The 13,595-nt window shown below is 33.2% G+C and overlaps 1 long non-coding RNA gene and 1 other non-coding gene across 2 annotated transcripts in view; both read left to right on the top strand.

Moving 5' to 3' along the window:
- LOC107917930 (uncharacterized) overlaps nucleotides 1-13,595 on the top strand; it is a 49,892-nt gene that overhangs the window by 21,797 nt on the left and 14,500 nt on the right. The window lies entirely within an intron of this gene.
- Nucleotides 12,830-13,575, top strand: LOC121223146 (uncharacterized). The gene is made up of 2 exons (XR_005920563.1): nucleotides 12,830-13,124; nucleotides 13,490-13,575. It is a non-coding gene; the product is annotated as an uncharacterized lncRNA (long non-coding RNA).

Raw genomic sequence — 13,595 nt, 5'->3', positions numbered from 1 at the left:
CTTTGTTAAGCAATTAGCCATCCTATCGCATTAATTAACCTTAACATGATGCAATGCTTCCAAACAATTTATTTCTAACAACACATCACAACGGCTATGGATTTTCCGAAACAACAAAGTATAACAGAAAAATTATTATAGTCAATGTCAAAAAACAAGATGAAACAACAAAGTATAACAGTCAAAATTTCAAACAAAATCTCACTGTCCAGCTGTACAATTTTTCAGTGTTTCAAACCACATATCAAACATAATACAGTTGGTGAATCCGGTTTGAAGACTACACAAATGGCCTTGCTGTTTTGCGATATGTCAAGGAGTTTTCGACTGTCAGTACATCAAATATAAATCCTAAAACTATGTCGTGATGTTGAAAAGCACACTTTTTGACATAAAATGCATGAACAGGGACTGCTCCTTAAGTTCCTACTATTTTTTTTCCATGTAATTTCTCTTTACTTCTGTGTTAGCCCCTCTCATATTATCCTTTTCTCATATTTCAATATCAAAAGTAAAGGGCACACCGATGCTTCCCATGCAATGAAAATGATGATTTATAACCCTCTCTAATCATGCCAGAGCCCAAAAACTTTATCTTCAGAAATACCAACATGAACATGCCACAATCCAAGGCAAAGACAGACAAAGAAAATGAAAAGTTCAAGATTCATACCTCAAAGCTGAGACCGAGAGAAAAAATGCAGTGGATCACAAGAATCAGCAGTGAATTACACCTTCGAGACTGCAAGTCAAGCCGCTAACAGAGCATGCATGCCTGGATCACAAGAATCAGCAGTGAATTATAGCTGCAGCTATGTCATTAAAATCAGCAGTAAAGGTTTAGACTTGTTCACGGAATTTACAAAGTTAAATCAACAAGAAGCATGATTCAACAAACTGCTACAAACTTTCAAAAGAAGACAGAATTTTTAAAACATGAATTTTTAACCATATTAGTGAACATTTGAAGCACACAATTCCAAGGAAAAAGTGGAGGGGATGATATCAATTTCCTCTCTTTTTGGATTTCTATTTGTTAATGACAAATGCAACCTCAGCTTTCAGCTACTCCAACATAAATAGAACAGAGTAACAATTTTATAAGAAACCAAATCAAACAAATTTCCACAATTAACTCCAGTAGTTGATCTGTAAGCCAGATCTCCTTCCAGGCATAAAAGTAAATTTCTAACGCCAATAACTAATTTAACTTTAAAAATCCATTGGCATGAACTAATTAAATTTGTGTTAATAATAGATACAGATTCGTTTTCTACAAAGATATACAGAAGCAATGCATCAAAGCAAGCCAGCCATTACTGAATACAACTGCCTCCAAGACTCAACAACCAAACAATCTAAAACCTGAACTCTAACAAGAAAAACAATTACAAGAAAAATGGCGAAAAAATGGTTTGAAAAGCAATAACCCTTAGCAAAGAAAAAGAGTTTCAGATTAACATCAATTGGCTTGAGTTTGAGAGCAGTGTAAGGAACATCAATTTTCTCAAATCCATTTGAAGCTGCCTAAGAGGAGCAGAAAGCTTCCCCTTTGAAAACACAGAACTCTTCCGGATTTTATTCCAAGTGATATGGTCTGCATTCGGTTGTTGTTACTACTGCTTTTTCACAATTGGCTTAATAAAAACCTTCGTCTTTCTCTTTTTTTTGTTTAAATTCAAATACCAGAACATGATTTAACCAAACCAACAAAAAAAATAAAGAACCCCCCAAAAGACCGTAACTGTGCAAAAATAGGCCTAAATTCAAAGCTGAGTAGACCAATTTTGACTTGAAAAGAGTCGCTCAATGCTAAGTTAAAGAAACAGAGCCATACCTCAGAGGAGGGAGACGCCGCAACCTGTTCGAATGGAGTATTGAAAGAGAAGAAGGGTTTAGGGCTGGGTTTTTGAAGAAAGGGCAATTTTCACTGGCAACTGCTGTTGAGATTACTCACAGGCGATCTGAAACGGTGGAGATTTGGTTCGAAGAAAACTGCTGTTGATGTTGGGAAGGAGAGGGTGGGGTGGAGATGAATTTTGCCTGGGAGGGTAAAACAGAGACGATTAGCTAATCCTTACTTTTGGAACGGATTAGAAATCGTTGTTGAAGCAGAGAAAATGAGGAATACATCCGTAACGTAATAGGCCTGTAATAGGCAATACATCAAACCAAACACGGGATTAAGTGGGGATTAAATGGGGCCCACGGAATAGGGGTGTAATGGATTAGCCATTACACCAAACCAAACATGTTGCTTGTCTCCACTCTGCATACCTTATATAATGTTCTATATAGTAACTAACAATAAGAGATACATACTATTAATTTTGTTGTCATTATATTTTGACATATTCTCACCTACAATCAATTAAATAATGTAAGCTCTAGCATGTCATTGAATATATTCAGGTATTGGATTCTACGGGAGATACTTGAAGCGACTCTTCAACCATGTTAACTTAATCTGAAGCCGATTAAAACCAAATTTATAGTTGGTACTTGTTCCCAGTGCTGGAACAAAGATCTTTGCCAATTGTACTTAGAAATTTCCGTTACTAGATACCCATCTATCAGAAGGCCCATTAATAAGGTTACATCTTCCAATGTTATTATCCCTTCACCACATGAGAGATTAAATACATGGGTCTCGGGTCATCATCGTCCAATAAAAAAGGAAATGAACGTCGACACATGAAAGTAAATTTCCCAATTTGGCTAACATGACAGAAACAAATATTTTTAACTGAGGAATGATTCTGTTGTCAAGCGCATCTATCTTAATATAATTTTAGTACTTTTAAATTTTTTAACAATAATTCTAATTTTTTTTCAAAAATATTAATAAATAAATAATATTAATATTTATAGAAAAAAAAGGAAAGAAACCTTAAGATTTGGTTACAAAAAAGTAGACCATTTTACCAATTAAGGCTCATTTTCAATTTTATTTATGAAAATGGGCCAAAATTTTCATTATTTACCGAAAAGGGCCAAAAACTACAAAACATGTCCACATAGGGGTATTTTTGGGGAAATTTCAACAAATCATGTCCCTAAGAGAGCGATTTTGCCATGTCAGCACAAAATGCGCTGATGTGGACGCGCTTTACCCGTTGCAATAAAAACACGCTAATGTGGGCGCACTTTTACCCGTTCTCGAATTAAATTTTCAAAAAAGGTCATTTTAAAAAAATATATATAAAAATAGGCCAATTTTTTTAAAATTTACGAGAATAAACCTTTATAAATACCCAAAGTGGCAACACCATTTTTATTTATTTATTTTAAGGTGTCACCAATTAATATAAAAATAAAACTTACAAAGCAGATCTTTATATGGACCCAAAGTCTCATTTCTCCTGTTTTCTTAAGCAATATGGGATATGAGACATGCATATATATAAAGTAAAAAAATATAAAATATAGTGTAGCCTTTAATCTTATGTTGTTAGTTAAATGAGGAATGAATCTCACATTGTTTAGGAACAAGTTGCGAACCTATTCATGAGTCTATATATACATGTCTCATATCTCACATTGCTTAAGAAAACAAGGGAAATGAGACTTTGGGTCTATATAAAGATCTGCTTTGTAAGTTTTTTTTCATATTAATTGGTGACACCTTAAAATTAAAAAAATGATGTTGCCACTTTGGGTATTTATAAAAGCTTATTTTCGTAAATTTTTAAAAAAATTTATGATTTTTTAAAGAAAATGACCTTTTTTGAAAATTTAATTCGAGAACGGGCAAAAGCGTGCCCACGCTGACACCGGGTAAAGCGTGTCTATGTCAGCGCGTTTTGTGCTGACATGGCAAAATTGTTTCCTCAAGGACGCAATTTGTTGAATTTCCCCAAAAAATGCTTTTACGTAGACACGTTTTGTAATTTTCAGGTCTTTTCGATAAATAATAAAAAATTAGCTTATTTCTATAAATAAAGCTGGAAATCGGCTTTTATTGGTAAAATGGTTAAAAAAAATAAAAAAAAATAAATAAATAATGGATAAAGAAAGAAAAAAACCATGGTATAATCAAAGTATAAACAACAAATTTTAATTTTCTTATAACCTTATCCATAGATTCTGCAACTTTTTTATTTTTACGTTAAAACTCATAAATATGCTACCACTTTGTATAGGATTCATAATCTGAAGAATATTTTTAAGAAATAAATTTATCGCCAAAGGAAAGCTTCGGCAATAAAACAAAGCTTAAAATAAAATGCCCCAAAAAAACAAAGTATTAAAGTCGGGTAAACTATAAAAATAGTTACATTATTGACTCAAATTATATTTTAGTCATTTATGTTTGAAATGTTACGTTTTAGTCACCGTTTTGTTACGAATTGGTCACTCTGCCGTTAAGCTCCTTACATCCCTAACGACAATTCTACATGGGAGTCAAATGAGTTTAAATGCCACTTAGATGTCCAATTGGAACGAGAATAAGTTTTAATTAAATAAATTTATTAATTAAAAATTTAAATTAATTACACCTTGAATTGAAAAAGAAAAAAACGTTCGTCTCCTTTTTCTTTTATTTTTCTTTCCATTTTAATTGAAAAAAACTATTATCATCCCAGTTGGACATTCAGTGACATTTAAAACCCATTTGATTGCCACGTAAGATGCTGGTAGGGAGGTAACAAAACTTAACAATAGAGTTACTACTTCGTAATAAAACGATAATGTAAGTAACTAAAACATAACATCTCAAACATAAATAATTAAAATGTAATGAGCAAATAAAAGTGAAATATTTTATAGTTTATATAAACTCGTATAATTCCCACCTATACTCCAAACGGTTTTAGAAACCATATCAACAACTTCCATTACCCTGAAATATAAAACCCATAATGATTCAAAAAAGAAACCCAGGGAAATAATGGGATCTAAATCACTTTAAACTTGTTCTTTTTTAATACAAAATCGAGATTTTCTTCCAACTGTAACTAAACATGCTAAAAGTACGAAATTGTAAAGGTTCAGAAAGTTGAAGAAACAGTGAAGAAATGAAGAGAAATCCCAAAGCTTGACAAATGGATAAAACTAAAATGTGTATAAAAAAGGAAAAAATTCTCATACGTGTCTTATAGAATATAGAAAAAAAAATATGATACTTGTCGCATTAAATTTAAATTTTTTTATAAATGATGTATCAAATAATTACTCAAAAATAAATTAATTTAATGAAACCGGATGAATCGAAATATTTTATTTCAAAAAAATATATTTATAAAACTATTTGAATAAATGATTATTGTGGGTGAAATTAGTGATGAAAGGCTAAAACGAATTAATGAAATTAGTGACTGTCGTGTAATTTTTGAAACTTTTGTAATTGAAACGAGATTTTAAATAAAGTTTAAGGACTGTTTGCTGTAGTTTATCCAAACTAATAATTATAAAATACAAAAAAAAATAGTTTCTTTTTCTCTTCTCTCTCCGACCTCATAAAAATTCATACGCTCCTCCCTCTCCACTTCCTAAGCCCTTAACCCTCAAAACCCTAACTCTATTCCCCTTTCTTACAATTCCGACCCAAAAATCGATCAAAAATCTCGTGGGGGAAGCCGATAGCCATGAACGTTTGCAAGTTCTAGGGACCAAGCCCTTTCCTGCTCACTGCCGCGCTCAACCACTCTGATTTGGCGGTGAAGCTTCGTCTCTTAAACAGCCAAGGACATTATTTCCTCTCTCGATTCTTCTTCGGCCGCCGAACTCTTCCCCTACCTTTCCGACCTCCAGCGTTCTCCTCATAGCCTCGTTAGGGGATTCTTGTCGAGTGAGTTTCAAACCCTAATTCTTTCCAATTTTTATGTTTATGTTATTTTATTATGCTGCCTCTTATGCTTAACTTCTTCGCTCTTATTTTATATGGTGAATTAATGAGCTGCATTTTGGAAATATTTCGTGTTGCGTTTATAAAATTTACTGATCTATTTCTTTGTATTTGTTTCTCTTTTCATATGTTGCTAGGTTCCTAATATTGTAGCTGGACTTTTGTTTACTTTTCTTTTTGTTTTTGTCAACGGTTGGCAGGATAATTGAAGATATTGGATTAAATCCATAGAGCATTCGACTGTACTTGTACCCGTTTAGTAACGTTTTTTGAGGATGTTGACTCCAATGTTGTGAAACAACCCATTGGTTAGTGGCATAAATTCTTCTGCAGTGTTTTGGAAGAACTGACATTACAGGTTAGCTTCTACCTTTTAAGTAAAGATTAATTCAAATGACATGTTTTTTGCTGATCTTTTCCTATTTGTAAATGAGTTTTATGCCTCCATGTACAACTAGAACGCAGTGCATTTTGAACAAATATGCTTATAGCATTGAATATTGCTGTTGTTATTAGTTACTGTTTTCTGATGAGTGCATATAAGAGTTAATCACTTAACGATGGTGTCTGGCTTATAATTCTGAAACTCATTGATATTTATCCTTTGTCTTTTTTTTTTAATGTCAAATATTTGTTTTCTTAACCTATGCATAAAATTTTTCTTGGAAATATATAGTTTCAGCAGCACGGTAAAGTTGATCAGTGGCTCAGAACTATGGATGTGGATGGTTAGATTCAAGGAAGGTTTGTTTTCCATTGCATTGCCAGGTATGACGTATTTTACTTTGGCTTTCCAAACACTAAGCTTATATGGGTTAAGTTTCAATGCTGACACTATTTGGAACAAGTTAAGTACTGTTTTATAAATGAAATATAACTGCTGACAATTCAGGTGTTGAAATAATTCTAGGGAAAAGTATTGGTTTGTGGTGAAAATGTATAATACTAAATAGATTTGGTGATTTCCTAAAAAAGAAAAATATATCTTTTAAAGTGATTTTACATCTAACAAGAACTAACAAAAAACGCTTAAAGGACAATTTAGGTAAAACACATGGCAGTGTAATAGAATGATACTCAAAAAAAAAAATATGATAGACAATTAAAGTAGTTTAACACATCTAACGAGAATACAGAAAACAGCATGGTATAATTAGCTAAATTACATGGCAATATAATAAAGTGATACTTCTTTTTGAACATGTTGATAGAACTGTTAAGTAGGTTTTAACTAGTTAACATGTTTGGTGAGTTTTATGTAAAATTTGAGGGATGGTGCTGAATGAATGATGAAACCAAGTTCCAACTAATTGAAGATTGTTATTGATTATCAAGCAACACTGTGTTCTGGCGCCTCATTATTTAATATTATTGGATGATCTCTCTCCTTTCTCTTCCTTTCTCTCGAAGAAAGACAGTACACAGGTGGACATGAAAAAAAGAGACTTTGAGTGAGTAGCTTCTTAATGTAACCAAATAACAGTAAGAAACAGTTACTGAGCATTAGGTTTCATTTATGTCCATGTTCACAAGAGAAACTGGTTAGAAAGCTTTTTTATTCTGTAATATGTGATCAAATGACAAAGCATAAGTTTGGGTATTTTTTCCTTAACAATTATCAAATGAGAGTTAAACAAATAATTCAATGTTTTATCTTGAGGTGGTGAAGGATCCTAGAAAAAGTTGTGTGCTAAAATACATATCCTGAGGCATTCTTTAGCATCTAACAATCAGCAAGAGATGCATAAGGCTCTTAACTTATATTCCCTGGGCGGTTCCTGCCCCCCCCCCCCGGCGGGGGATTGTTTTGGTGTGGGTCTAAATGGGTTTTGTAGTGATATCTGTTTCGTAGTTGTATACATATTTATGTTCATTGTTTTCCCTAATTTTTGCTACTCTTATAATAAATTATTTAGTTCTGCTTTGAGAATTATTTAATTTTATAGTCACTTGTATTTCCAACTTGCTAATCATTTGCAATCGATGTTCTTTGATTTAAATTTGTAGCCTGGTCCAGTTGGGATAAAGTTGCTGGCTCTGAAATTTTTGGAGATCAGTCTTACTTTTACATCTGACAACGTTAATCTGAAAATACATTGAAGGTATTGGCATTCCAATTGTTAAGGGCTCCACTAGGACATTATTTGGTTTGCTCATACAGCCATGTTTGCAGATTGACTTTTGTGGTTAGCGTAGGACTTCCTTTTGTATGTCATTCATAGTAACTCCATATTTATATATCTATAGTTACTGGCATCTCTGGAAACTTATTTCTTTAATGTTTCTCCAGCTACCAAGGAAGTAGACCGGACTTTAATATATCATGGCTAAGTGTGTCATCCTATTTGGATCCCGTTCTGTAACACAGATGCAAACAGGACACTTTATATTTACTTGACATGTTGCAATCAGCTAGTAGTCTCCCTGGGTCCGTAACAATCACTATTGTCAATTGGTGAGTTTCTTCACCAGTAGTCATTGTTTTTTATTCTGAACTTATGTTTTCTACGTTTTAGATCCTTTTTTTCTGAATTATGGTTCTTTTTCTTCTCCTTTCTTGTGTCATTATTTTGGATACTTCCGTTTCTATGTTTATAAAATCTGACATCTAGAGTTTAAAATGTTAGGTTATAAATCTTGTACATAATGCTAGCACTTTTTTATATTTATTCCATATAATAGGACATATAATTGTTGAGTGGAGATGAAAAAATTCTCCCCCCTGCCCCCCCTTTTTTTATGGTTGATAAGTATGGTATCAATTCTCAGTTCAAGAATGTTATCAGATTCCTTGCTTTTCCTCTTATGGGAGTTTATTTGCATCTTCATCTATTTCCTTATTTATCTTTTATTCCAAAAAGAATTATATCCTGCATAACTGAATATTCTTAATTTCAAAGCTAGAAGGTGCGTGTTTTCTAATGGTACTTTCTGTATGCAAACTTATCGTTCCAATTATTGTCCGTATCTGATAAATAATATTAAATTTTATAATTTGGGCTGCACTGTGTTAGAATTGCCTCTGTTTACCATCTTTAAAACTTTGGGAGAGATTGATGAAGCTTGGTACATTTAGTACAAGTTCAACTGCTTGTTTGTGAACATTGCAGCGTGCTGTCAAGCTCTCTTTTTAGGAGTTAATGCTTGATACTGGTGCATGCTTGTTCAATATGGGAGTTACAGGCTAGATAATGTTCACATTAAGTGTACTATGGAGCACCATTGGCCAATGATAGGAATGGTTATGCAATGGAAAAATCATCAGTCAATCGCGCTGAAAACTTGGTCAAGCATGCAGTAAAATTATTAGGGATCCTATTATTATTTGGATTCTGCTGTATTTTTTACAGCTGAAAATATGCAAGCTACCTTAAAATGTATTTTATTTACAACAGTGATGCACATAAATATTTAATAATCGAAATTCTTTTAACTGGGGTTATCCTGCTAATCTGCCATGTTTCGATTTGTGGATTCCTATATTTTTTTATACCTATTTTGTGATGCTGCATTCCTTACATATTGCTGTGTATGTTGGTTCTGGTAAAAAGTAGACTTATGACTATGTTCTCTGCCGGTTCTTCAGCTCTAGGATGGTGGCCCAAATGCCTTTTTCTTGTAATTACTTTTCTGACAGATAATTGACTTGCCATCTTTTGACCCTGTTCTTTGAAATATGTTGTACTGCATGGCTCTGAAGTAGTCTATCAAAAGTTGGATTGATCTTTGATTATTACCAGCATCACTTACTGTTATGTTCAGCTGGTTTTTTCTGCATGAAGCAAGCATTTTCGTGTGTAATGGTTTTCTTGAGGCAAGTGATCCTAAATTATCATCATCGAGTGGTATTTTAAATGTTTGTTTAAACAAACAATTACTCAATTTCTTCTCTTTTGGTTTCAAATTACACTTTGAAAAAAAACCAGAGGAGACTGCATCATTATAAATTTGTACCATTATCATCAAAACTTCCTAGTTTCCTCTGAGCTTTTAGTTAGCAACATTTCTTATATCATTTTGATCACCAACATTGATCATATAGTCTAAAATGTGTTATGTTTATTAAAACTTACTGAAAGAGAAGTTTTTTTGGCCAGAAACAAAGACAACAATTAAGAGTTTTCGGAATGCGGAAGATAATCCCCTATCTTTTACTTGCAAGCATGCTTTTAAAATGGTTCAAAACTTTTGTTTATGAGATGGTGTACTTCCAGCTTGTTCATTGGTCAACTGCTAATAATATACAATTATTTCGTTGGATGTAATACTTGTATTGCAAGAACCAACAGCAGTTAGTTTGCAGGATGCACCATCTTTTGAATTTTAGCTGGTTTGCATACATGGTCAGTGGTTATGCAAGAAATACATTCACTGTTTGTTTTCTTAAAGGATAGTGATGGAGGAGCATTCCTTACAAGATAGCAGCTTCATTGAATTAAGATCTTAAATGTTACATCTGGGATACCTAGCAGCATAGAAAGATGGGTGGTATTGTCTTATATTTTGGATCTGGACTAAACTGTCCTGAATGATCAAGAATAAACTGACTTTGGAGTGGCCAAAGAAATCTTGTTGCAATTTTAAGCCTTTATTAGTGTAAACGTCATTGCTTATAAGTAGTCAAATATCAAGCTTAAAATGTTAACAAATATCATCTCTGTCAAATTTGTGGACTGTCCCTGCGTGTATGTACTTGTTCTATAACATTAGGCATGATCACATGAACTTTAAAAATTCGAAGGCATTTTATTTTCATTTTCATATGGAAATAGTTTTAGAATTTGAAGGTGATTTGAATCGTGAGGAACTTTGAGTAATACTTTTGAAATAAGGTTTCCAGAAGATACTTATTTATGAGATGTCTGTGGCTGTCTTGTATGTGTTGAAGTCTATCGTGTAGTGATTGGATATAAACATGTGTTTGCTGATTGACATATAGTCTACATGGGCATGGGTTCAGAAGCTAATTATTTTTCGGGTTTCAGTGGTTGCATCCATTGAGGTGCCTTTTCTGATAAATGGAAGGGTAAAACATAAGATTGTCTGTTTTCTTGGCAATACATTTTTATCTGACTCCTTGGGGCAATAGATGTAAGGTTGGCTGCAGCTTGCCGATGTTGTGATGCATGACTAGATACCTGCTTTTGTTGCATTGCAGATTAATTTCTTTTTATGAGTTATTTGCATCAGTGTTGCTATTAGAGTATTGTTTCCCTTACTCCCCTCCCAAATATTACTGTCATCTGCTGGTTTACTTTAGGTAACAATGATATTTTATTTTCCATAATACCTTATGTATGTATATGTTTCTGACCTGACATCATTTAGTTTACTTTATTTATTAATATATATACCAACTTGGTGCATATTTATGTAGCTTAAAATGATCAGAAGTATAGTTCAAGATCTAAGTTCTTGATCACTGATGTTTTAAATGGCATCATTGAGTATTTCTTGGGAAGCGATTTTACTATTGCACATGTAATTAAAAAGTGAATATACATTTAGTGTAACTTGTTGAATATGTTGGACTAATCTTATAGCATGTATAGAAGTCAATCCCTTAGTTATTAAGAACATTCATGTTGTATTTTTTTACTGCTGATTAAGGTTGAGTTGTTTAAGGATTCCTTAATTCTCACTTAGGGCTCTTGAAGTACTTTCTTCCAACATTTTTGGATCATGTTAGGTTCAATTACCTGTAAATTAGAGGGAATGCTCCATTTTTTTTGGATTCATATTCTGTTTGTTCTCCTTGAGTGGGCATTCTCTATCAGTTCGTTAACAAATATAGAGGAGTAAAGAAGACATAAGGAAAAAGCACCTCCCTCCTATCTCGCCCTTTATATATGATGTTCTATTTTGAGCATATGTTGGGCAGACTTTATTCATGGAGTTTTATCTTGGCCTGCTTAGTTAGAGCTTGTTCGATATGAATTATTGGTTGACATCTCTAGATGAGAAACTTGAATTTAATTCTCTACATGTACAGAGAAAAAAACTGAATGGCTTATTTCTTTTGAATCCATTGTTTTTGGAATTTGTAATTAAAATGATGTCTTGTGTGGAAGCACTTAGGTTGCTGCATGTTTTTCTGCCAGTGATACGTTGAGGATGAGTATTGCATTCTTATGCATGTTATTTATTGTAGTCTGTAACATGTGTGTATCTGAGTCCTGCAATATTTCAAGAGACCTGGAATTTTGGATTTTGAACTAATTTTGATGAGTCATGAGATATGATCGAGTTCTATGATTGTTTATGTTTGAAACCAAAAGTAGTTGAAGACTGGTGGTTTTATTTTTATTTTTTATTTATAATATTAACATCTGGTAATTGTTACCTAAGTATTATATGTTGCTATCTGTGCTTTGTCGGTAACAACACCAGAGTCGGACTTTTGCTTTCCCTCTTCTATGCTTTATCTCTGTCTATATTCCTAGGTATCCTGCTAAGAGTTTAGAATTTGTTGCTAAATGGTTCATTGATGACAAAAAATTAAAAAAAACTTAAATATGTACTAAAATAGAATGTGTAGCTAGTGATTGAACAGACTTCTGTCAATAATGGATGGTTAACCAAGGGCTTTTCTCTTCTTTTCTTTGAAGGTCTTTGCATACTTGTTCTGGAGTTATACTGTGTAGCTTAAGTTTTCTAGTGTGCTTATTGTATGCAATTGCTTTTCTGGTTTCCTTTAGGCTTTGGTTCATCTGATTACATGCTTCTTAAAAGCTCTATCAGTGATAGAGAAAGGGCAGGTAAGGAGGTGGGGTGTTTTGGCTAAGTTATGGTTCTATCATAGTGAGGCTCTTAGGAGGAGGGAATCAGAAATATCTTTTAATTGCTCCATTGTGCTACTGTACCCTCGAGATTTGTGTGAAAAGCTAACCTTGATCTGAACTTGTGATTGATTGTGACAACTAACAAGATGTCTCAAAAATTGATCCTGTCTTTATTTTGTTTAGAAATAGCTTTAGGTCTCAGCTATTGTTTTTTCATTCTTGTAGTTGTTTGGTTGTGTGGATTTTAAATTCTTTTCCCAATGCTAGAGCTATTTTGTTAGTTTTTTTCTTTTAACTAAAGCCCTTTTTTTGTTTGACAGTCTTGCTGCCATAGCAAGAAGGAGACCCCTCCACTATGGCACTGTTCTTTCTGCACTGCTCGATTTTAATCCAAACTTTGACATGGTGAGGGAATGCCATAAAGCTAGTATTCAATACTCCTGAGAACTGCGTTTTTGGGATTCCTGAGGTGTACTAATCCAGCTATTGTAGAGGTAACTTCTTTATTATTATTATAATTTTTGGATAATTCAGATGCCAATTACTGAAGTAAATGATTTTTTTTATCTAATATGCATACAAATCAGTTGGCTGCTGAATATCAGTGCCTTCTAATACCTTAGATTTATAATTACCTCTTTATTATCCTTTCTCTGAATGACTTATTGCTATCTTGGTGGAATTATTATTCAAATGCCAAAAGGTTAATGGATATATGTATCACAAATGCTTTGTTGAGAACTCCTGGTTTGTTAAATATTGAAATGAAACTTCAGCGTGTATGGCCTGTATTTATGACTTTTGGGGGCTATTCAGTGCTCTTGTACCTGACAAGTTGGGTATTATTTTGGCTGACCAGTCTAGGGACAGATTGCTTAGAGCTCTACGAGCAATGAACGCAGGGGATGCTGCTGATCAAGTCATCAGACAGGTTGAGAAGATGATGAAAAATAGTGAGCGGCTTC

Source organism: Gossypium hirsutum, chromosome A01, assembly GCF_007990345.1.
Source record: "Gossypium hirsutum isolate 1008001.06 chromosome A01, Gossypium_hirsutum_v2.1, whole genome shotgun sequence".
NCBI classification, from domain to species: Eukaryota; Viridiplantae; Streptophyta; class Magnoliopsida; order Malvales; family Malvaceae; genus Gossypium; species Gossypium hirsutum.
The sequence above is the reverse complement of the archived record's forward strand: the minus strand, read 5'-3'. Positions and strand labels throughout refer to the sequence as shown.